A 24,478-nucleotide genomic window follows, 5' to 3' on the forward strand; every position below is an offset into this window, starting at 1 on the left:
GGGACCTGGGGAGAGGGACTGGGGCTTAGGGTGGGACAGATTCTATTTCCTCCTCCTTTAGGGTGGGGCGGGGAAATTCTGAGACAAAGTGAAGTGCAGAGTTCAGAACCCCCCCAGGTCCCATGGGTTGAGGCCTCTGCACACTCCCCTGCCCAGGCTCAGGGCCTCCCCGACTGCAGATAGCTCTGGAGATAGCATAACCCAGCTAGCAGCAGCGGAGCTCAGGCACATCCAACAGAAATGCAGACTCAGACACCATTTACCACTGCTGCCCAGAGAATCCGGTTTCCCCACAAAGGGTGGGGCTGGGCACTCCCAACCAAGCCTGTCCTGCACAGCTGGGTAAGCAAGGTCACCCCCAGAGAGGTCCCCAACAGAGCCCTACCAGCCAGCCCAGGCAGGGTACAAGGGTCCCCCCACCATGCGGACTGTACAAGCCACACTCCTTCAGGCAGGCCCAGCCTACTGCCCCTCCCACCTCCCCCAGGTGCAGTTCCCTTTCTCTCTCCACCTGGTGCCACCAACCTCCCTACACTCCCCACCCCCACACAAGTGGGTTTCTAGAGGCTCCGAGTCTTGCTAATGAAGGGTGCAGTCCCCACAAGCCCTGGGATCTATGAGCTTTAGGGGGCGGGGCAGGGAGAGCGTGGCAGGTGCAGCCCAGAGGGAAACAGGCAGAGGCTTGATGCAAGGGCTTAGCCTGCATGTGGCCAGAAATGGGGACAAAGGGGTGGGACAGGCCCTTGGATAAGGAGTAAGCAGCCTCTTCCCCTCCAGACAAGAAAGAGGGAGACCACTATTACCCACTGGATATGACCAGGAAGTTTAGGGGACCTCCTGAAGGGAGGGGCTCTAGCCACCTGAAGAGAGGAAGTGGGGAACCACCCCCTGGGCCGGAAGCTGCTTCCAGCCTGGCTCCGGAGCTGCGGGTGGGTGAAGCGAGTCACCTGGCGTCCCTGGGAGTGGGCAGTCAGGACAGAAGGAGGGCGGTGGGAGGCTTGGGGCCACGTCTTCCCGGTTGAATCACAGGATGCCAGGGTGAGGGCTGGGGACGAGGAAACTGCTTCTCTCCCCAGCTTCCCTGCCATAGAAACTGAAACTCATTTTTCCTGCCTGTGGCCCTGCTGGGAACCAGGGCATTTTTAGAAAGCGGCAAAGAGGAAGCTGGGCCTCACCCAGTGTGCAATCCCCAGTAAAACCCGTAGTTCTGCTGACCCCGGGGTTTCTCCAGCCCCAGAGGCCCGGAAGGACAGCTCATGGGACAGCTGTCCTCACATCTCCCCATGCATCCCCAAGCTGGGCCTCACGTAGCCAGTGACGCCGCCCTGCACACTTCCTTGCCCTGGCAAGAGGTAGAAGGGGCAAGAGTAAAGGGCAGGAAAGTGGCAAGAAGGCTGGCTGGGGGCCTGGGGGCAGGATTTGGGGAGAGTCATGAGAGACAAAACAGGAGGGCAGGGCTGGCAGGAGCTGCGGCGTGAGCTCCACTGGCAGAGTTAGCAGAGGGGAGAGGGGGCTGGGGACTCTAAGGGTGGGACACCTAGCTGTCTGTCTCCAGGAGCCAAACAGGAGCTGCTCTCCCTCCCTCTCAGCACCACCTCCCCAGAGGCCAGAACTGGTGGTAAGTGGGCGCAGACACGATCTCAACCCACTCCGCCGGTACATGCTTCAGCCCACAGCCGCTGATGGAGAGAAACAAAACGGCCTGTGGGTTCACACACCTCCCCAGACATCCCACTAACAGCGGGCCCTGGCCCAGAGAGCCGTTTCTTTCTCCTCCTCACCCCTCCAGGGCTTGCCCCAAACTCAGTTCAGAAGATCAAGAACCCCCAGGGGCAGGTTCAGGGGCTTGACCATCCCCTGACTTCTTTGGGCTTTTTCCCATCAGGCCCCAGGCTCTGGGCTCCCTTTAACCTGGTTAGAGTGGCTGGGGTGTCATAAGCCAACCACAGACACGGGAAGCGGGCGCTGCGCTCCAGGGAGCCACCAAGATCAGGGTATGAGGGTGTGAACCTGCGTGTGTGTGTTGCGGGGGGCTGGGGGGTGACATGTCATGTTCTTAGGGTGGTGCAGCCTCATGCCCCCTCTGCACCAACCATCTGGGTTTTCTCAGGACCCGTTGCCAGCAGGGATGGCAGAGATACAAACGCCCCTCCTCTGCTGGGGTTCCTGGTCCAGGAAGCAGGCTGAGCTGGGGGTGCCCGAGCCCTGCATCCCCAAAGCCCAAGGTGCAGCAGTTGCTGGCAAGATACAGGGGAGGGCATCAAAGGAGGTGGCAGTGCAGCCAGGCCTCTTGAGCTGGACACAGTGCCAGGCCCCACCCACCACAGTGCCCTCCCCTGGAAATTTCTGGATTTCAAAAGCTGCTGGTGGAGGCTGGGCACAGTGGCTCACGCCTGTAATCCCAGCACTTTGGGAGACTGAGGTGGGCGGATCACCCGAGGTCAGGAGTTCTAGACTAGCCTGGCCAACATGGTAAAACCCCATCTCTACTAAAAATACAAAAATTAGCCAAGCGTGGTGGCGGGTGCCTGTAATCCCAGCTACTCAGGAGGCTGAGGCAGGAGAATCACTTGAACCTGGGAGGCGGAGGTTTAAGTTAGCTGAGATCACGCCACTGCCCTCCAGCCTGGGCGACAGAGCAAGACTCCATCTCAAAACACACACAAACAAAACAAAACAAAACAAAGCTGCTGGCGGAGGCAGGCAAGTGGCAGCAGCTGGGCAGGGATACAGGTGCCTTCCACATCCCAGGGAAGATGCAGCCGCTCCCGAGCCTGGGGCTGGACTGCAGGCTTCGGGGCAATGAAGGGAAGGGGGCACGCGCAGCCGCCGGACCCCAGTTCTCCTGCTCCCTCAGCATCGTTGTAAAGGGGAGGAGTTAGAAGTGGCCCCTGGGGCCCAAAAGGCCCTGTCCATTTGGGGTCAGACACCAGGACACTGGAGGGTTTCCAGGGTGGGGTGTGCACCACACGGTGCCACAGCAACACAGGCACGGTGGGAACTGCCCTTTGCTGCAAACATTCATGAAAGTCCGCCTGTCTGCATCCCGGCAGCCGAGTTTTCACAGCCGTTGGAAGCAGCGGCGGTCCAGCACAAGCCCAGCGGTTGGGGCAGGATGGGATGCAGCCTGGGGTCTGCGTGAGAGGTCCGGTTCACTTCTGCTGGAGCTCCTTGACACTAAGGTGTGACCAGGCCATTTCCATTTGTGACTGCCCCATGTACACAGACAGGGCTCTGTCCTGCGCTTACAAAGTAGGAGCCTGCCCGATTTCCACCTGCCTCCAGATGGTGAAAATCTGGCCTGATAGCGGAAGACAGGGTCATAGCCCCATCTCTAACTGCTGTGTGATCTTGGGCAAGCCACTGAACATCTCTGAGCCTCAGTCTGTGTATGCATAGGATGCTAGTATCCTCCCAGGGTCTAAGATCTAGGTGACTACATCACCATGAATGCGGGCTTACCCCAGGAGCAGCTCAGCTGAGGTGCGAGGTCTCACTTACTGCACAGAGAGGTAAGCACCTTGCCCAGTGTCACCCAGCCAGAAATAGGCCTGGGCTGGCTGGGTGTGAGCATGCAGAGCCCAGGGAGCTGACAGCGGCCCTGGCCCGCACCTTGACACACTCAGAGCACTTCTGGAGACCCAGTTCTGCCCCTGGCTGCATGGAGCCCCTCAGCAGGGAGGAAAATGCCAGGCAGACACTTCTGAGCTTGTAAACAGTCATTAAGGAACCAATAAACCTAATTTCCCAGATTCTTGCCCTGGGGCTCCCTGCTTCCCAGGGAAGAGGCTGGCCCTAGTCCCAGTGGCTGCCAGGGTTTCAGGACACTTGGACACCAGCCCACCAGGTTGCTCGTCCCAAGCAGGCCTGCAAAGCCAACCGCTCATGGCCCGCACCTTGCTTTGGGGCAGCGTGGGGCTCTCTTGCTGAGGAATGAGGAGGAACAAGGGGCCAGAGACAGGACTCAAACCTGCCTTGGCCACCTACCTGCTGGGAGACTTTGGGCAAGTGGGTGCTGCGGAGCCTGCCTCCTCTGCTGTGAGATGCGGTGACGCCCCACCATGGAGGGAGCCGGGGAAGATGACAGCAGATATGAATGGACGCTGCCTGGCACACACCCAACGCCCAGTTGGAAGCTTCTTTTATTCCTGGCTGAGCTCTGCCACCATCGCTCACTTAGTCTCTATCTGAGCCGTGAGCCCCACAGGGGACAGATCTCTATTCGACAGGTGGGGAAACTGAGGCTCAGAGAGATGAAGTCACCTATCCAAGGTCCCACAGTTAGGGAGTGGTGGGGCTGCAACCCCAGCCAGGGCCCTGCGCTCTTAACCTCCACACTCTGCAGCCTCCTGCCACCCTGGAACTGGTGAGGGGCAGGGGAAAAAGAACGGGTGAGGACTCTGAGTGTTTGGGGTGCTGGAGTGAGTCCCGCGTGCAAAGGCCTTTAATTCATGAAGAAGGGACAGCACCTAAGTGCCTGGGTGGCACTGCTCGGCTTGCAAAAGACTTTTACAAACATGAGCTCATTTAGTTGAGGCTGAGGGTGACAGGCAGCTGTCATCATCCTCACGGGCGGGCAAGGTCAAAAGGGGCTTAGGCCAGGGTTCAAATTCCTGTTTCCACTCCAAACCCCACAGCACATCCTCAATCCTCCTCTTCCAGATCGCTCTCTTTTTTTTTTTTTTTTTTTTTGAGACGGAGTCTCGCCCTGCCGCCCAGGCTGGAGTGCAGTGGTGTGATCTTGGCTCACTGCAACTTCCGCCTTCTGAGTTCAAGCGATTCTCCTGCCTCAGCCTCCCGAGTAACTGGGACCACAGGTACTTGCCACCACACCCAGCTAATTTTTTGTATTTTTAGTAGAGACGGAGTTTCACCGTGTTAGCCAGGATGGTCCCCATCTCCTGACCTTGTGACCGCCCGCTTCAGCCTCCCAAAGTGCTGGGATTACAGGCATGAGCCACTGCACTCGGCCCCAGATCTTCTTATGGCTACATGGAGCTGACAACCTGGGGAGCCTTGGCGGAGATCAGGGCAGGAAGCCATCCCCGCACCACCTGCTAGCACAGGGTTGGGGGCCACACGGGGGAGGCAGAGGAGAAAACCAAGACTTGAGGTAGCTTTACCCTGCTCCCAGCCCCAGGAACCTACGCCAGGGAAAGAACAGCTGAGGGGCACCAGCTCCATGATCTGCTCCCCACCCCACCGTCAGTGACACACACACTGGCAGGCCAGGAAAACCCCCGGGCAGAGGTCAACAGTTCATGCCCAGATGGAAACCCACCCTCGTTTCCCTTGGTCACCAAGGCACTGAGGTCCCCCTACCCCAGACACACTCCTATGGAATAACAATAACAACAACAACAGTGCCACTGCTCCATATGCATGTTCCCGTCTAGTCCTTGACAGCCCATGAGGCAGGGCCTTGGCCATCTCCCAAGGCTGTGCTATGGACTGGCAGCCATGCCCCTACCTGAAGCCACCCTAACACCATTATCACGACGGCTCCCCTCACTGCTCCTGCCATGGCCGGGCACTGCACTGAAGGCTGTACACCTTCACCACGGGAATCCTCACCTCACGCAACCCTCCAGGTAGATTACTGTTAGTGACTCCACTGTGCAGCTGGGGAAACTGAGGCACAGACTAGTTAAGTGACCCCATCCTATTGAGCACACACATGGATGACCGTGCCCGGCAGCCCCTGGGCCTTGGCCCAGCTCCTGAAGTTTGGAATCCTCCTCCATCCTTTTCCACGGGTCACAAGGTTCCCCTCACACTCCAAACAGTGTCTCCGGCCCACCTCCTGCGCTGCCCACTGGGCTGAAACCACTTTCCTGGAGGAGCCGGGCATTGGGGCTGGAACTGCCTTGCAGTGGCTTTTGGACCACAAACAACTCCCAGCTGGGCGCTCGGATACATTTGCCGAAGGAGGGGCCGTGGACACGGTGGCGCTTTGTACTTCCCAGAAAATGTGTTTTTCTTTACACCCATCCAGGTCTCCTGGGAGGCAAAACGATGTTCCAGGCAGGCTTGGTTTCCCTGTGAAGCCACCCGTGCCCTGAGAGCTGTCCCTGACTAGCCACTATCACTGCCGAGGTCAGCCTGCACTTGGGCAGGCGCAGACGTCCCCGCCACTCCTCCCCCAGCCTGGCTCAGCTGGATAGGAAACCGGGAGCCGCTTCCGACAGCCAGTGCAGCCGGTGCAGATGCGTGAGCTCACTCTGGAAACCCCCTGGGGCAGACAGGGCAGTGCCGAGGCCTGCTCCAGAGTGCGTGGCACAGAGATCTGAGGAGAGTGTGGAGGGGGAGAGGCAGCCAGGAGGGCACACGTCTTCCCTGTGCTGTGCCAGCGGCAGGCGGGGGCCAGGCCCAAAGGGAAGCACCAGGCGGCTGAGCCATGCCACTCGGACACTCACGGGTAGGTGTGCGCAGCTCCTTGACTTCTGCTGTCATCTGTCACCTTGTCTGGGGCAGAGTTTACACAGCAAGGAGGACAGAAACCTTGGTGGAGAGGCCACCACAGTATCCAGAGCTGAGGTCACAGCCAAAACAGCACCACTGACCCCAGAGCAGGACTCAGGTCCCAGGTGCGTCACCCAAAGCATTTGTAGTGTAATTTTTTCCTCCTCTTACAGGAACAAAAGTCCCCCTCCTGAGCTGGAGAGAGAGTGTCTGTGTGTGTGTGTGTTTCTGTGTGAGTCTGTGTGTGTTTCTGTGTGAGTCTGTGTGTGTTTCTGTATGTGTGTCTGTCTCTGTGTGTTTCTGTGTGTGTCTGTGTTTCTGTGTGTGTGTCTGTGTGTGTGTGTGTGTGTGTGTGTGTGTGTGTGTGTGTGTACACCAGATACAGACAGGTAGGAGTCACTGAGGGTTTGTTTGTGGGGCTCTTGGGCTGGGCCTGAGGGTGGGCAACTGGGTTCACACCTGAGCTCCACTGCTGACTTTCTGAACAACTTTGTCTAAGTCTGGGTGCTCAGCCGTGTCCCTCAAGAGGCTCACAGCAATGGAGGCCACTTTTGTTTTTTGTGCAAATGAAAAGGTGGGAGTTTCACTTCGGCCTTTTACAGTCGAGAGACCAAAAAAACAAAAATAAAAACAAAAACAAACAAACAAAACCCCACCAACACCAGCAAAAAGAAGCCAGGCTCGAAAACCTCCACCAGGGTTCCCAGGCAAGAAGGCCGAGTCCAGAAGTGAACAGATGGGTGTGATGGCTACTGCAAGAAAACGGGGAGGGAGGGCAGCGAAGTGGCTCTGGCTCCTGGGCACGGACGCGGCTGCTTCATCCGATCCTCTCCCACCGTGCCAGCCACCCCTCCTTGTTGCCAGAAAACTGGAAGTACATTCCTCCAGCTCAACACAAACAACTCTGAGTCATCCCTACCGGGGGGCCGCCTGGCCTGTGCTTTGATGTCTCCCATCTCTCACCTCTGCTAACACCACAGGCAGGGTGCTCCCACCCCGCCAGCAGCTGGACCCACTCCAGGGCTCGTCCGCTAACCCAGGGTGCCCTCTTTATTGCAGGAGGAAAGCAGCCTGGGGAGCTTCCAGGAATTAGGAGCCCTGATACTCTTTGGATGTCGCTTTCAAAAGGTGTACATCATTGGAGGAGTTAGGTGTGAGTTCAGAAGGGAAAATTCCAGCAGGTCACATGGTATCAGGCACCCATGCCAGCCTCAGCAATTCAGCTTTGGGAAAATCTATGGGAACAGAGTTCATCCTTTGCCCACCCTTCCAGCCCAGGGATATTTGAGCTCAAGGGCTGCCTCGGCCCAGCCTTCCTGGGAGACTGCCCTGGGGTTAAGCACTCCAGGCCTGGGCTGCGAAGGGGTCCCCTGTTCCCAACCTCTACCTCACAGCACCCAGACCAGCTTCCTGCAGGGCCAGTGGAGATCGGGAACAGTGGTGGCTCATGGCACCAAAGGAGGACTCTTGCAAGGGGAATAAGTGTCCTCACACTGCCTTACCCCTTATCTCATTCAGGTTTATTTCAAGTTCCTCTTCTAACCACTCGGGAAAACTGAGGTAGTTTCCCCAGTGAGGGAGCATCATTGAGAAGGAACCTGACCGACCAGGTGCTGCGCAGGGTTTGCCAGCCTCAGCGCAGCACAGCACAGCACAGCACTTTGGGCTGGATAATTCCTCATTGTGCGGACTGTCCTGTGCCCTGAAGATGTCTGGTGGCGTCCCTGGCCTCTACCCACTACCTGCCAGTAACAACACTCACTTCCCCTCCCAAGTGTGTGACACCCAAAATCACTCCAACATTGCCAAATATCCCATGGCAAGCAAAGTCGCCCCTGGTTGAGAACCACTGCTCTAAAACACGCCTCCCTTTCCACTCCACTCCCTGCCCTACAGACAGTGATGGTCAAATAAGACAGATGCTGGTCTCGTTATTTTACCAGCAAATGGCACACACTGGGGGCCTGATGCCAGCCGCCCAGGCAATAGAAGACCCTCCCCATGTGGGGTCAGCTCCCCCCGCCTTCTGCTCCTCAGACACACCCGCTGCCACTCTCTCAGTAGCTCCAACCTTAGAGCCCCCTCCGTTAATCTTTCATGGAATGGGGCAGGACCAAAACCTAGGCTTCCTTTGCGCCCTGGCGTGGGAGTGGGGCGGGGTCTGTACCCTAGGGGACTCATCCGTCTCTAACCCAATGCCCTGGGGGAACATCCGAGGGGTCAAATAGGTAAAAGGCAAGCCCAAGCCAACCTTCCCCAGCCCCTCCATCCAGAAGTCAGGACTCCTGGGCCCAATTTCTGAGCTCCGGTCCAGCCCCGCTGTGTGAGTCCGGCTCCCTCATCCCCATCCCCGCACCTGTTTCCACCTTGGCCGGCTCAACCAACAAACTTCGGCCTCAAATTGCCCGGTGCTCTCCCGGGAGAAAACGGAGGGGAGAGAAGGGTCTGAACTGCAGGCACTTCTGGGACGCAGGCGGCACTGCCCTGCGCAGTTCCCTCTCTTCCTCCGGAGGTTTAAACCTCTGCCCAATCGTCTTGCCCCTACATCTGGCGCCCCGTTACCCAAGGACCCCTTAGGCGTCCTGTTCGAGCCGAGCCCTAGGGGCCAGCAGACCGGGTTCAGCGGCCCCGCCGGCGCCTTCCGAGCCAGCCCGGGCCTCCAGCCGAGCCCACGTGGGACCCAGGGGCTCCGCAGGGCGGGCACCGGGCACAGGGCACCCTCCCTGGCCGCGCACCACCGCTCCAGGGCAGGCTCGGGCACAACCTCGAGACCCTTCCAGCGCCTGTGGCTGGGCTGCCGTGAGCCCTGCCCCGCTCGTCGCCCCGCGCTCACCTCCCTGCGGCCCCAAGTCCCCGGGACGCAGCTCCGTGCGGCGCCTGCGAGCGGCTGGGCGGTGGCTCCTCGGGGGCGGGGCAGCGGCGCTCCGCCTCTTCCCTACCTGCGCGCGGGCGGTCGGGGGGCGGGGCCGGGCTCCGGGGGGCGGGGCCGGGCTCCGGGGGGCGGGGCCGGGCTCCGGGGGGCGGGGCCGGGCTCCGGGGGGCGGGGCCGGGCTCCGCGGGGCGGGGCCTGCCGGACGCAGCCTTCGCTCTGTCTGCTTCCTGGGTTCCCGCCTCCGCCTTCCACCCAGCTGGGTCCCCGCCTGGGCAGAGCCTTGTTTTCGCCCGAGCTGGTCTCTTCAGGGCGCCGTCCTTTCTCTCTTAGCGTCCTCACTCCACCCCAGACCAAACACGTCATCTAGGTCTGGATTGCTGTCTTTAAGTCGCCCCTCCCCCTCAAGAAAAAGCACCCAATCTCCCATCCCCTTCCTCCAGCGCCCTCATCCTCAGGCCAGGTGGGCCTGTTCCCTTGACCTTTTTAGTCTCTAGTCACACTGTACCCGGGAAGCTGGGCCTGAACACCTCTCCCTCCTGGACCCCGAGGCCTCTCCCCTAGCTCTGCTGTGCCCTTGGGTTGGGAACAGGCTCTCCGTGGAGGTCCTATCTGCATTTGCCCTGTAGCTAAGGCCAACATTTTTGACTCCTGCCGCCCCCACCCCCGCAAACGCCCCGTAGAAGCATTGACAGAACCCACCCAGCTCTGGCCCTTCCAGCTGCCATGTGGGCCAGAGCCAGACTGGAGACTGGGGACGCTGGCGACACCTGGCCCCTTGACTTGGGTCTATCTGCCCAGGTGGTTCCTTCTCTCTTCCCTGGACTCCAAGGGCCTGACTCTTGGGACTAGACAAACAAAACCTTGGCCAGGGCAGCTAGGACCGAACTCCAAGGTCTGGATGCCCCGTTCTCAGCCCCATTGCTTATCATCTCGCCTGTCCCGCTCCAGGAGGCCAGGCCAGGAGAAGCAGAGTTTGAAGAGACTCAGCCTTGGAGGGGCGGGGGTGGGGGTGTCAGGGCCAAGGCAAAACCTCTGGACCGTAGAGAGCTCCTGAGCCACCCTGCCCCCCAACCCAAGGACTCTGGTGTTTACTGCTGACCCGGGTGGAGGTGGGGAGCACCTGGCTGCTGGGGATTATCCTGAGAGATGCATCTCTCCTCCCCAGCTTTGGGGCCACAAGGAGGGCACAGGCTGGAAGGAGGGGGAGTGGGCCAAAGCTGTGGGTTGCTCCTAATAACAAATGTAAGGGACCATTTATTGTGCAACCAGCATATTCCAGGCTTATGTGCAGACAGGAACAAAACCAGGGTCTGCCCACAAAGTGCCAGCATTCTACAGGGAGACGTTGGAACTCAATACTGTAACAGGAGGGGTGACAGCAGCTAGCCATTCCAAAGTGCTTTAGTCTATATAATCTGCGGTACTGGTCTTTGAAGTGGGCACCATTATGATCATCCCCATTTTAGGGATGAGAAAACTGAGGCAGAGGGCGATGTGAGGGGAGCAGCTGGGGTTTAAACTCAGTCACGATCTGACTTTAGACTAACAAACACGCTACAAACGCCTGAGCTGGGTCCTCTCTCCTGGAGCTCTACTGGAAGCTCTGTAGGAGTCCCCAGGAGGGGAGGGATTCATGGTGGTGTTTAAGCTAGTGTCAGGGATTTGTCCCATGCAAATATGGCATGCTGCCCGGCCACATAGGTGCAGGAATGCTGATCACAGCCTTGGCTGCAGCAACACGCACCTGTGAGGCTAGAGAGGGAAGAGTGTTCAATAGGCCAGGGGTATATTTGTGATAATGTGACACAGCTGTTAAAAGCAATGAGGCAGCTATCCATGTACTGATAAAGGAATTATCTCCAACTTATAGTAAGTTTAAAAAAGCAAGCTGCATGTTTAGTGTAATCCCATTTACCTAAATTTAAATAGAACAGACATATATATGTTGGTAGATCCACAAAAACTTTCTGGAAGGATATTTGTGGGGTAACCCTGCAGGGGTTAGGGGGAGAGAGGCACTTGCTTTTCATTTTGTATCATGTGCATATATTACTTATATAACTTAAAGAGAAACACTGTCTAAACTCTTTGTTTTTTTTGTTTTGAGATGGGGTTTTGGTGTCACCCAGGCTGGAGTATAGTATACTCACGGCTTACTGCAGCCTCGACCTCTGGGGCTCAAGTGATCCTCCCACTTCAGCCTCCTGAGTAGCTGGGACTATAGGTGCACGCCATCCTTCCTGGCTAATTTTTTTTTTTTTTTTTTTTGTAGAGATGGGGGGCGGGTGATGGTGGCGGAGTTTCACTACGTTGCTCAGGCTGGCCTCAAACTCCTGTATTCAAGTGATCCTGCTTTGGCCTCCCAAAGTGTTGGGGGAATACACTTTGCATATTTTACTTTTATAACTTAAAGAAAAACACTGTCGGCCAGGCTCAGTGGCTCATGCCTGTAATCCCAGAACTTTAAGAGACCAAGGCAAGGCAGATCACCTGAGGTCGGGAGTTCGAGACCAGCCTGACCAACAAGGAGAAACCCCGTCTCTACTAAAAATACAAAATTAGCCAGGCGTGGTGCACATGCCTGTAATCCCAGTTACTTGGGAGGCTGAGGCAGGAGAATCGCTTGAACCCGAGAGACAGAGGTTGCAGTGAGCTGAGATCGCACCACTGCACTCCAGCCTGGGCAACAAGAGGGAAACTCTGTCTCAAAAAAAAAAAAAAAAAAGCAAAGAAAAAGAAAAAGGAAAGAAGTGAAAAACACTGTCGGCCGGCCGCGGTGGCTCACGCCTGTAATCCCAGCACTTTGGGAGGCTGAGACGGGCGGATCACGAGGTCAGGAGATCGAGACCATCCTGGCTAACACGGTGAAACCCTGTCTCTATCAAAATACAAAAAAAAAAATTAGCCGGGCGTGGTGGCGGGCGCCTGTAGTTCCAGCTACTCGGGAGGCTGAGGCAGGAGAATGGCGTGAACCCAGGAGGTGGAGCTTGCAGTGAGCCGAGATCGTGCCACTGCACTCCAGCCTGGGTGACAGAGCGAGACTCTGTCTCAAAAAAAAAAAAAAAAAAAAAGTAAAACACTGTCTAAGCTTTTTTATTTTTATAGACCTACAGGTGTAGGGAAGATCTTCACAGATCGGGATGAGGAAAGGGATTTCTGGTGGGAAGAACAAGAACAAAGACACAGCCAGGAAACTGGCTGTGGTGGGGAAGCTTCTGGCGCTACGGCTTGGCTACATCACAGGCTGTGTGAGGAGGAGGACAGGAGAAGCCCGGGAGGCAGGGGGGCCTCAGGGTGGAGGCTGCTGTGTGTCCAGAGTTTTCCTTTATTCTATAAGCAACGGGGAGCCATGAGGCATTTTCAACTAGGAAATTGCACCCTCATATTTTCTGCTTGTGTAGCCTCCTTTGAAACATGCTTTCACAGACACTATTTCATTTATTATTATTATTATTTATTTATTTTTAAAACGGAGTCTCGATCTGTCGCCAGGCTGGAGTGCAGTGGCACGATCTCCACTCACTGCAACCTCCGACTGCTGGGTTCAAGCGATTCTTGTGCCTCAGTTTCCCGAGTAGCTGGGATTACAGGCATGCGCCACCACAGTCAGATAATTTTTTTTTTTGAAATGGAGTTTCTCTCTTGTTGCCCAGGCTGGAGTGCAGTGGCGCGATCTCAGCTCACCACAACCTCCGCCTCTTGGGTTCAAACGATTGTCCTGCCTCAGCCTCCCGAGTAGTTGGGATTACAGGCATGCGCCACCATGCCCGGCTAATTTTGTATTTTTTTAGTAGAGATGGGGTTTCTCCAAGTTGGTCAGGCTGGTCTCGAACCCCCAACCTCAGGTGATCCACCTCGGCCTCCCAAAGCGCTGGGATTACAGGTGTGAGCCACTGTGCCCAGCCTATTATTATTTTTTGAGGAAGTTATTTGCTCTGTTACCCAGGCTGGAGTGCAGTGGTACAATGGGAATCACTGTAGCCTGGACCTCCTGGGCTCAAGTGATCCTCCCACCTCAACCTCCTGAGTAGTTGGGACTACAGGCCACCACACCCGGCTAATTTTGCTTTATTATTTGTAGAGATGGAGGTCTCACTGTGTTGCCCAGGCTAGTCTTGAACTCCTGGACTCAAGCAATCTTCTTGCCTCGGCCTCGGCCTCCCATGGTGCCGGGTTTATAGGCATGAGCCACTACGCCCAGCCTATTTTATTTTTTAAATCTTGACAACAATTCTGCAGATAGGCAGGTCAGGCTTTACAGATGAGGACACTGAGCCTGCTGTGGAATTAAGAGCAGCGACTCAGAGTTTGACATTGAGAAGCTTTGGTCCTCAGTGAGTACTGCCTAAGAGGAAGGTAGGAGAATGTGCCCCAGAGAGGGACCCACCCTGGGAACTGCACACCCTGAGACTCCCTCAAGACTCACCTTGTGATCCTCAGAAGAAAACGGAAGAGGGTTTGGAAGCCATGAGTTGGCGAACTCAGAAAAGCTCCGACAACACACCTATGAAAGACGCCCTGGCATTCGTCCATGGGAATAAAATATTAGGGGTCTATGGTTAGTTTTTTTCATTTTTAGAATGTGAGTGGGCTGGGTATGGTGGCTCACACCTGTAATCCCAGCATTTTGGGAGGCCAAGCCAGTGGATCACTTGAAGTCAGGAATTCGAGGCTCGCCTGGCCAACATGGTGGAACCCCCATCTCTACTAAAAATACAAAAATTAGCCGGGCATGATTGCACGTGCCTGCAATCCCAACTACTCGGGAGGCTGACGCAGGAGAATCGCTTGAACCTGGGAGGTGAGGCTGCAATGAGGCAAGATCACGCCTCTGCACTCCAGCCTGGGTGACAGAGTGAGACACCATCTCAAAACAAAACAAAACAAAACACAAAAACAAACAAACAAAAAACAGCGAATATTTTGAATGAAAGGATGCTGGATGCTGACTTCCTGGTCAAGGTTCAGAGAAGTGTAGGACTGTGCCCAAGACGGCACAGGTGGTGAGAGAGAGCAGGGCTGAGTGCTGGGCCCCACACCCAGACTCTTTCCAGCCATCCCGGCGGACCATTCCCATCTTTCCGATGGCCCATTCTGGCTGTGCTTAGAACAGATGGGTTTGGGCAAAAGTGGGGAGAGCAGGTGAGAGGGGCCAGGGGAGTGGCTGGGGGAGCAGAGTAGGGGGAGGGATGAGAAGAGCATCTCCTCTCTTCGGAATTTAGCTGACACAAGCCCCCAGACTTCCTCTCCATATGCATAGATGAATTTACCTCCCCTTACTCCTGGGCCTCCAGCAGGGAGAGTCGGCGGCGGGAGTGGGACCAGGTGGGAGCCCCGGAGAAAGGAACCACAGGATCTTGCCGGCAGGGCCACAGCGATTGATGGTGCGGCGTTGCCATCTGGTGGCGAGAAGAGGTACTGCACCAAGGAACCCACCTGGTCTGGGGAACCTGGGGAAGCTGCAGTCTTAATGCTCCCCGCACCTGCTTTCTCACCAGATATCCTGGCAGTCCAGCCCGAAGGTTAAGGGCACAGGGGCACAGGCTCACTCTTAACAGGACTCATCAGTGGTTAGCAAGATGCCAAAGCCTCTGTAACGCCTCTCCTTGCCACCCTGCTTGCCTTTACGACATCATGGCCGGGAGGGCACCAGTGAGTGACCTTCTCTCTCCCGGGGTCCATGGGCCACCAGACCCTTAGGCACCCTGGGAGCTGCCTGCCACCAGGGGAGAAGCCAGAATGCCTGTCATTCCCAGGTGCCGGGGAGGAGGTGGATGTGGTCAGACTCCTTAGGCCCAGAGATACTTTTCAGCTGTTTCCTCCTGGTGCTATTCCTTCCCTCATGGTGCCCTTGAAATCCATCTCCACCTGCCTGCCAGCAGATTGCTCCTCACCAGTATTCTCACCCCACCATCAGCCCTCCACTGGGTCATCCTAGTCTCAGCCAGGGCTCGATCATTCCCACCAGCCCTTGGGAATGGACTTTGAAAGCTATTTCAGAGCCCCTGTCACCTGCTCAGCCCAGCTGTGCTCATCTTTCAGGCGCCCATCACTGCTGTATCTCCCTCCCCAACCTTGGAGGCCTCGGTCACCCTGGGAGGAGAGCGAGGCCCGGGAGAATGGCGCTGGCCTCGGGGGCACACAAATGCTCAGGTACACCCAACTCATCAATAATTAGCTCGTGAGGTTAAGCAAGTTACTTAACTTTGGAATACTGAGGCTGTCCTAGAAACATGCCACCCAGAAGCCATAAACCAGAAGATCGACAAATTAACATAAATGCCACCAACTTCCGTGCCACAAAAAGCACCGCAGACAACGTTAAAATCCAAACAGCTGGGCGAGGTGGCCCATGCCTATAATCCCAGTACTTTGGGAGGCTGAGGCGGGAGGATCACTTGAGGCCAGGAGTTCGAGATCAGCCTGGGCAATGTGGGCAGACGCCATCTCTACCAAAAAAAAAAAAAAAAGCCGTCTAATTTTCATATTTTTGTAGAGATGGGGTCTTACTATGTTACCCAGGTTGGTCTTGAACTTTTAGGTTCAAGTGATCCACCCTTCTTGGCCTCCCAAAGTGCTGGGATTACAGGTGTGAGCCGCGGCGCTGACAGTTTTAACTTATTCATCATAGGACCCTCTGTCCCCCTGCCACAGCAACCAGCTGCAGTCCTACTGGCCTGTCCGCCCGACTCCTTCCGTTTCTTCAGTTGCCCTGGTTGCTTCAGGTGTAAGCCCGGGGTGGCCTCTGTGCCTTCCCCAGTCCATCCTGCACAGGCCGCCAGCTCTGTGGCCACTACTGCTCCTGTTCCAGGATCTCCACTGGCTCCAGGTCACCTCCCAAAGACAGTCCGAGCACCTCAGCCATCGAGGGCCCCAAGACCTGGCACCAACACACTTCCCTGGTCTTACCTGGCTTGTTCTCCATCACAGATTTGACTTTCTCTAGCTCCCGGTCTCTGCTCACTTGTCCCCGGGTCTCCACCACTGACATGGTCTCCCTGCCTCACGGAGCCTCGAGCCGCTCTGCGCCCTCTTTCTCAGAACCTTCCTTGAAGCCCCTTCTGGACAAGCGCCCTCCTCTGTGGTGTCCACGCCCATGTACGCAACCTCCCTCTTCTCTCATGGAGAGGTTTGAGAGGAGAAACAGGACCTCATTTAGTCTCTTTTTTTTTTTTTTTTTTTTTTTTGAGACGGAGTCTGGCTCTGTCTCCCAGGCTGGCGTGCAGTGGTGCAATCTTGGCTTACTGCAAGGTCTGCCTCCTAGGTTCACACCATTCTCCTGCCTCGGCCTCCCAAGTAGCTGGGACTACAGGCGCCCGCCACCACGCCTGGCTAATTTTTTGTATTTTTAATAGAGACGGGGTTTCACCGTGTTAGCCAGGATGGTCTCGATCTCCTGATCTCGTGATCCACTCGCCTCGGCCTCCCAAAGTGCTGGGATTACAGGCGTGAGCCACCGCGCCCGGCCCTAGTCTCTAAAAAAAATAATAGTGATGGGGTCTCGCTCTGTTGCCCAGGCTGGCCTCAATTCCTGGGCTTAAACAATCCTCCTGCCTCCACCTCTCAAGTAGCTGGGAATACAAGGGCGAGCCACCGTGCCCTGCCTAACATGATTTACTGATGGATGGGATGCGAGGGGTGAAAGAGAGGACAGTTGAAGAGGACTCCAGGGCTTCTGGCTTGTTTAAATTGGCAAACGGAGTCACCACTTTCGAGGGGAAATAGCCAGGGGAGAGGAGGCTTTGGCAGAGGTTCCGCTTTGTCCACACGAAGTGTGAGGGGTCCAGGAAGCAACTGGAGACTTCAGCCTGAATCAGGACGGAGATGTCAGGGCTGGGATTTAAATTTGGGATTGGAAGAGCTCACTGAGAAAAGAGTGTGGGAAGAGAAGAGGGGCGAGGACAGAGCCCTGGAGCCATCAGCTTTGAGGCCAGAATAAAGGGACCAGGGAGAGGGAGGATGCGGGGAGGGAGGATTAGGAAGGGGGAGGTGGCATTGAGCTGAGATCGAGCTACTGCATTCCAGCCTGGGCTACTAAGCAAGACCCTGTCTCAAAAAATAAAATAAAATAAAAATAAAAATTACAAAATAAGGCCTGGTGTGGTGGTTCACGCCTATAATCCCAACACTTTGGGAGTCTGAGGCAAGTGGATCACCTGAGGTCAGGAGTTCAAGACCAGCCTGGATAGTGAAATCCTATCTCTACTAAAAATATTAAAAAATTAGCCAAGTGTGGTGGTGGGTGCCTATAATCCCAGCTACTCGGGAGGCTGAGGCAGAAGAATCGCTTGAACCCAGGAGGCGGAGGTTGCAGTGAGCCGAGATCACACCATTGCATTTCAGCCTGGGCAACAAGAGTGAAACTCTGTCTCAAAAAAAAAAAAAAAAAATTACAAAAAAATCTAATAGAAATTTGGTAGAAAGGGTAAGAACAGACCATTCACAGAAGAATAAGTAAAAATGATCAATGAATATAGAAGATATCCAACCTCACTAGTAATTAGGGAGATGTAAATTAAATCTGTGATGATCCCTAGCAACCAGATCTCCATGTCTGAATGGCAGGGGCCACTCAAGGAACCCTGGGGAAGTGGCTCCCTGGGGAAGTGGCTCCCTGGGGAAGTGGCTGGCTCCAGGGTCAGGGCCAGGGCCAGGCAAGTGCATGGGGAGCCTGGCATATACTGTTTGCAGTAGAAAGAAGGAAGCTTTAAAAGATTAATGGGGCCATGTCAAAAAGACACAGGAGCTAGCTGAAAGGGACTCCCACTGACCAAGTTGTAACAATTTGAACATCAAAAAGAAAAATGACTGGCCAGGCGTGGTGGCTCACGCCTGTAATCCCAGCACTTTGGGATTCCGAGGCAGGCGAATCACAAGGTCAGGAGATTAAGACCATCCTGGCTAACACGGTGAAATCCTGTCTCTACTAAAAATGCAAAAAAATTAGCTGGGCGAGGTGGTGGGCACCTGGAGTCCCAGCTACTCAGGATGCTGAGGCAGGAGAACGGCATGAACCTGGGAGGCGGAGCTTGCAGTGAGCCAAGATTGCCCCACTGCACTCCAGCCTGGGTGACAGAGCGAGACTCTATCTCAAAAAAATAATAATAATAAATAGTAAAATAAAATAAAAATAAAATTCGTTTGTTCATGAGACACTCAAACTGGAGAAATCCAGAAAAACTCTTGGGACCCCACCGAAGCATTTATTCAACCAAAGTCTTGGCCAGACACAGTGGCAGGTAATCCCAGCACTTAGGGAAGCTGAGGTGAGAGGAGCACTTGTGCTCAGGAGTTTGAGACCATCCTGGGCAGCATAGCAAGACTCAGTTTCTGAAAGAAAGAAAGAAAGAGAGAAAGAGAGAAAGAGAGAAAGAAAGAAAGAAAGAAAGAAAGAAAGAAAGAAAGAAAGAAAGAAAGAAAGAAAGAAAGAAAGGAAGAAAGGAAGAAAGAAAGGAAGGAAGGAAGAGAGAGAGAGAAAGGAAGAAAGAGAGAGAGAGAAAGGAAGAAAGAGAGAGAGAGAAAGAAAGAGAGAGAGAAAGAGACAAAGAAAGACAGAAAGAAAGAAAAAAGAAAGAAAGAGAAATTAGTCGAAGATGGTGACGTGCATCCATTGTCCTAGCTACTCAGGAGGCTGAGACAGGAGGATCACTTGAGCCCAGGAGTTTGAGGCTGCAACGAGCCATGATTGTGCCACTGCATTCTAGCCCAAGCCAGAGAGCAAGATCCTACCTCTTAAAAAAAAAAAAAATTATCGGGCCCAGAGAGGCAAAAAAATTTAGCATCTATCCTGCCTTTCCAGTAGAAACTGTATTTCGAAGCAGCAGAATAGTCCGGGTTGAGGAAGGAATGCTTGCTTTACAGAAGAATGCCAGAGGTATTAGGTATTTCTGGCTGCCAAACAATGTATCCCAAAACTTAGCTGCTTGAAACAGCACATGTTTATTATCACAGAGTTCCTGTGGGTCCAGGAAACTGGGCGTGGCTTAGCTGGGTCCTTGGGCTCAGGGTCTCTCATAGGCTGTCTGTCAACGAGGTGTCGGCTGAGTCTACAGTCATCTGGAGACTTGACTGGGGGACACTCGCGCGGTGACAGGATTCAGTGTCTCTCTGGCCTGTTGGATTGAGGTTTTCTTTCCCTACTGGCAGCTGTCCAGAGACAGGGACGCTATATGGGAGTGTCAGCTGGGCAGTAGCACAGGACTCCAGGCTCAGAAGCCTCTGTGCTTGGTTTAATGCTCTGCTATCGCCATATTGGAATTCGTAATCATTTTTTCATTGAACTTGTGTCTTATAGTGAAGTACAGCTGGACAGTGGGGCATGCACCCTATCCACAGCCGACATCCACTGGACTTTCATACAGCGTTCTCCATGCCCATGGCACAGTGGTCTGGCGGACCTAGGTTGGGTGGGAGTCTAGCAAGATTCAACGTGCATACAAGGTAAGGGAGTTAAGGAAGCCACTGGCTTCCCTGGAGTGTTGGAAGAATCAAGAAGTGAAATAAAGGCGGGGCTCGGTGGCTCACACCTGTAATCCCAGCACTTTGGGAGGCCAAGGTGGGCAGATCGCCTGAGGTCAGGAGTTTGAGACCAGCCTGGCCAACATGGCAACACCCTGTCTCCACTAAAAATACAAAAACTAGCTGGGTGTGGTGGTGTATGCCTGTAGTCCCAGCTACTCTGGAGGCTGAGGCAGGAGAATCGCTTGAACCCAGGAGGTGGAGGTTGCAGTGAGCTGAGATTGTGCCACTGTACTCCAGCCTGGGCAATAGAGTGAGACTCCGTCTCAAAAACAAAAACAAAAGTGAAATAAAAACAGGTGAGTTAGTTTTGTGCAGCGTTTCCACTGCTGTGGTAAGAACAACAGACGCATGTACGAGCTATGAAATACCAATTGTGTAATTCTGCTGATTCTGCATTAAGAATTCAATGTTCTTCTATTTGTGTGTAAAAACTGGCATTGCGCAATATAAAGATGAACAGTAAAATTCATGCTAATAATTTAAATTTGTATTTTAAAATAAATGACATTGTCATCCCAGCTACTTGGAAAGCTGAGGCAGGAGGATTACTTGAACCCAGGAGTTGGAGACCAGCCTGGGCAACAGCCTGGGTGGGGGGTGCTGGCCCCCTGGGCTTTCTGCTCCCTAGGATCCCTCATCCTAACTCCCGGGGAGTCGTGCGTGGGGGCACTGGGTTCAGCAGAAGGAACAGCAGGTAACCCAAAGCCAGCAGGTAACCAAGCTTTCACAGAGATGGTGAGAGGCTGGCTCCCGGTTGCGCAGCAAGTCCAGGGAGATTGGAGCCCGTCTGGGTCTCTCGGGACCAGTCTAAAACCAAGCAGCCTTAGACACTGCTTTGCTGGCTCCACCGTCACCAAGGAGAAATAGAAGAGGCTCTTCCAAGGAGCTCTTCTCTCCCAAGGCCCTCAGAGGGTAGGGGAGGCAGAGGCTGGGTCCCATCTCACCTCCCAAGCTGCCACCGACGTCTGGGCCCTCCCTTTCTCCCTTGGCCCAGATGTCACTCCCGGGTAAGAAGCTGGGAACAGAAGTCTCTTGTCACTGATCCCCCTCGATCACACCCCTGTGCTCTTCCAGCCTCAGATCCCAGCTGCTCTCACCACCCTCATCATCCTTCACCGTCAGCTGCTGCTGGTGTGGGGCCTTTGGAAGGTTTGAGCAGGGGCTGAGGAGGTCGATTTTCCTGAAGAAAGCTTTGCTGGATGGAGCCTGGACTGTAGGGGGTGACCTTGGAGACCACCAGGGAGGCCACGGGGAGCCTGGGCCAGAGCAATGGCTTCCTGCCCTGCTGTCTCCTCTCTGCTTCTCTGTAATGGTGAGGACTGTGGGAGAGGCTGGGACTTTGGGGTCAGCCTGTGGCTCCTGCCTTGCTCCATGGCCATGGGCGGCTTGTTGATGAGCCCAGCCGTTTGGCTGTAAGATGAGGTCATGAGGTGCATCTCAGAGGGTGATGGAGGAGAACAGATGAGGCCCATCCGGAACAGCCCCTCCCTACCTCGGGGACTCTGTCCTTGCTCGTCTGAACTCAATCCACTGTTCACATGTTTGCTTACTATGTTCTTCGTCCTTGGGGATGGATGCTTCCTCGGGCAGGCCCTACCTGTCTGCTCTGGCACCCAGATCAGAAGGGCCCAGCTCCCAAAGGGCTCAAGAGGAGGAGGGGAAAGGAACTCTGGGTGGCAGATCCCTGCCTCTTCCCTGGCTCCTTCCTCCCAGTCCACAAGGGTAGTGGGCTAAATGGTGGCCCCCAGAGATATGAGTCCCAGGAACCTGTGCATGTGACCTTTTTGGAAAAAGGTCATTGCAGATGTGACTAAGCTGAGGGTCTCAAGATGAGACCATCCCAGATTGAGGGTGAGCCCTAAATCCAGTGACATGTGTCCTTAGAAGACAAACACAGAGAGAGACTTGAGACAAGAGCAATGCACAGGGAAGGCCACATGACTGCGGAGACAGAGGCTGGAGTGACGCTGGCCCGGGCCAAGAGCTCCTGGGGCCACCAAAGGCTGGCAGAGGTGAGGAAGGATCCTTCCCAGAGGCTTCGGAGGGAGCGTGGCCCTGGCCCCCACCTTGACTTCAGACCTGTGGCCTCCAGCACCCTGAGATAATCAATTTCTGCTGGTTTTTTTTTTTTTGAAATGGAGTCTGCTCGCCGCCCAGGCTGGAGTGCAGTGGCATAATCTTGGCTCACTGCAACCTCTGCCTCTTGGGTTCAAGCAATTCTCCTGCCTCAGCCTCCTAAATAGTTGAGATTATAGGCACCCATCACCATGCACAGCTAATTTTTGTATTTTTATTAGAGACAGGGTTTTGCCATGTTGGCCAGGCTGGTCTCAAACACCTGACCTCAGGTGATCCACCTGCCTCAGCCTCCCAAAGGCTGGGATTATAGTTGTAACAGGCTTTTCTGGCCTGCGCTCCCGGCTCTCCTGGAGGCAGAACCCCCAGGTCCCTGCCCCATCATGGGGCCCCCAGCCGGTCTCTTCCTTCACTTCTTTCAGGACCTGCTAGCCAGGCAGGGGAAGGGGGCTCCTCAGGACCCCAGCCTGATCCCCGGGTGGGAGGTCTCATTGAGCAGTCCCCATGAGCCACCCCACTTGCTTCTTGCTCTTTGCCTCCGCCTGACTTATGTTCAGTTTCTTCCCCTGCTCTTCTAATTCATTCAGCCATATTTCCCAAGTGTGGGCTGTGGGCAGGAGGGCCAGACAGTGAGGATAGAGGGACGGGGAAAAGGGATCCTCACTGTATTTAAAATTTTGGCATTTTTTTCATCATGGATTTTGGTGGGGGGAGCGTATTTTTGTTGTTGTTTGTTTCGTTTTTTGAGAGAGAGTCTTGCTATGTTGCCCAGGCTGGTCTCAAATTCCTAGGCTCAAGTGATTCTCCCACCTCAGCCTCCCAAGTAGCTGGGGCTATGCGTGTGAGCCACTGTACCCGGCTAATTTTGATTTTAAGAGTTACTGTCGCCAGACGTGGTGGCTCACACCTGTAATCCCAGTACTTTGGGAGGCAAAGGCAGGTGGATCACTTGAGGTCAGGAGTTTGAGACCAGCCTGGCCAACACAGTGAAACCCTGTCTCTACTAAAAATACAAAAATTAGCTGGGCGTGGTGGCAGGTGCCTGTAATCCCAGCTACTCGGGCAGCTGAGGCAGGAGAATTGCTTGAGCCTGGGAGGTAGAGGTTGCAATGAGCCGAGATCACACCACTGCACTCCAGCCTGGGTGACAGAGCAAGACTCTGTCTCAAAAAAAAAAAAAAAAAAAAAAAGAGAGAGAGAGAGATACTGCATTAGGCCGGGCACAGTGGCTCACACCTGTAATCCCAGCACTTTGGGAGGCTGAAGTGGGTGGATCACCGGAGGTTAGGAGTTCAAGACTAGCCTGACCAACATGGTGAAACCCCATTTCTACTATAAATACAAAAATTAGCCGGGTGTGGTAGCTTGCCCTGTAGTCCCAGCTACTCAGAAGGCTGAGGCAGGAGAATCACTTGAACCTGGGAGGCAGAGGTTGCAGTGAGCTGAGATCATGCCACTGCACTCCAGCCTGGGCTACAGAGTGAGACTCTGTCTCACAAAAAAAAAAAAAAAAAAAAAAAAAAAGGAAGGCGAGAAGGGGAACCAGGAGGAGAAATCAGCCTGGAAAGATGGCCCGGGCCAACTCAGGCGGGCTAGTGAGCCAGGCCGGGACTCTGTTTTCTGTTTGGCTGTGACTTCAGTAAGCTAGGGCAGGGTTTTGATGGGACAGGGAGGAGTCCACGCGATCTGATTCATATGATGAAAGCATTTCCTGGGCCCTGCGTGGAGACCACAACGTGGGAGGGCAGAGCGGAGGCCGACAACTGGGAGGAGGCTTTGCAGTCGCCGGGAGAGATGATAGCTTTCTTTCCTGGCTCATTTCACACTAAACTGGGGACCAGCCAGAAAGCCTTGGGAACTTGTCAGACCCACATGCGCTGCCACTGAGTCAACTGCTACTATCATCCCCGTGTGACCTGAACCGAAACCCACTCACTTGCGAAACTGCTGGAGGCTTCTTCACTAAAACCAATATGCGTGCTAAGATCCTGGAGTAACATAAAATGTAGTGTGTGTGCCGCGTAAAATGTGCGCGTGCACAGGAAAACCACTGCCAGTATTTACAGGAAAACACTGACAGGGACTCTCAGGTGGAGGGATCATAGGGGACTTTTATTGTCACAGCCCTGACTTCTGTCCTGCTTCAGACCAGTCTCCAACCGCTTCCTGGATACCTCCCTTTGTGCTTTTCTTTCCCCCTCAAATTTCCTGCAATTTTTTTTTTTTTTTTTTTTTTTTCTGAGACAGAGTCTTGCTCTGTTGCCCAGGCTGGAGTACAGTGGTGTGATCTTGGCTCACTGCAACCTTCGCCCCCGGGTTTTTAAGCAATTCTCCTGCCTCAGCCTCCTGAGTAGCTGGAATTACAGGCACCTGCCACCACACCCAGCTAATTTTTGTATTTTTAGTAGAGATGGGGTTTCACTATGTTCGAGACCAGGCTGGTCTCGAACTCCTGACCTTGTGATCTGCCTACTTCGCACTCCTGAAGTGCTGGTATTACAGGCCTGAGCCACCGCACCCGGCTGCCTTTGTTTTGTTGTTGTTGTT

General features: G+C 54.6%; 1 protein-coding gene across 9 annotated transcripts in view; it reads right to left on the reverse strand.

Annotated features, from left to right (window-relative positions):
- The window catches only part of RHBDF2 (rhomboid 5 homolog 2), a 30,141-nt gene extending 20,775 nt beyond the window's left edge, over nt 1-9,366 (reverse strand). For 6 of the 9 annotated variants that reach the window (XR_012426197.1, XR_012426198.1, XM_074020631.1 and 3 more), the window contains exon 1: nt 9,296-9,366. The gene's annotated coding sequence lies outside the window, so the exon portion shown is untranslated. Of the gene's footprint in view, nt 1-947; nt 1,041-8,818 lie in introns of those variants that run through there. The other 3 variants (XM_074020630.1, XM_065532031.1, XM_065532032.1) reach the window with 2 other exon arrangements.
- Between the last annotated feature and the right edge of the window lie 15,112 nt (nt 9,367-24,478).

Source organism: Macaca fascicularis, chromosome 16, assembly GCF_037993035.2.
Source record: "Macaca fascicularis isolate 582-1 chromosome 16, T2T-MFA8v1.1".
Taxonomy (NCBI): Eukaryota; Metazoa; Chordata; class Mammalia; order Primates; family Cercopithecidae; genus Macaca; species Macaca fascicularis.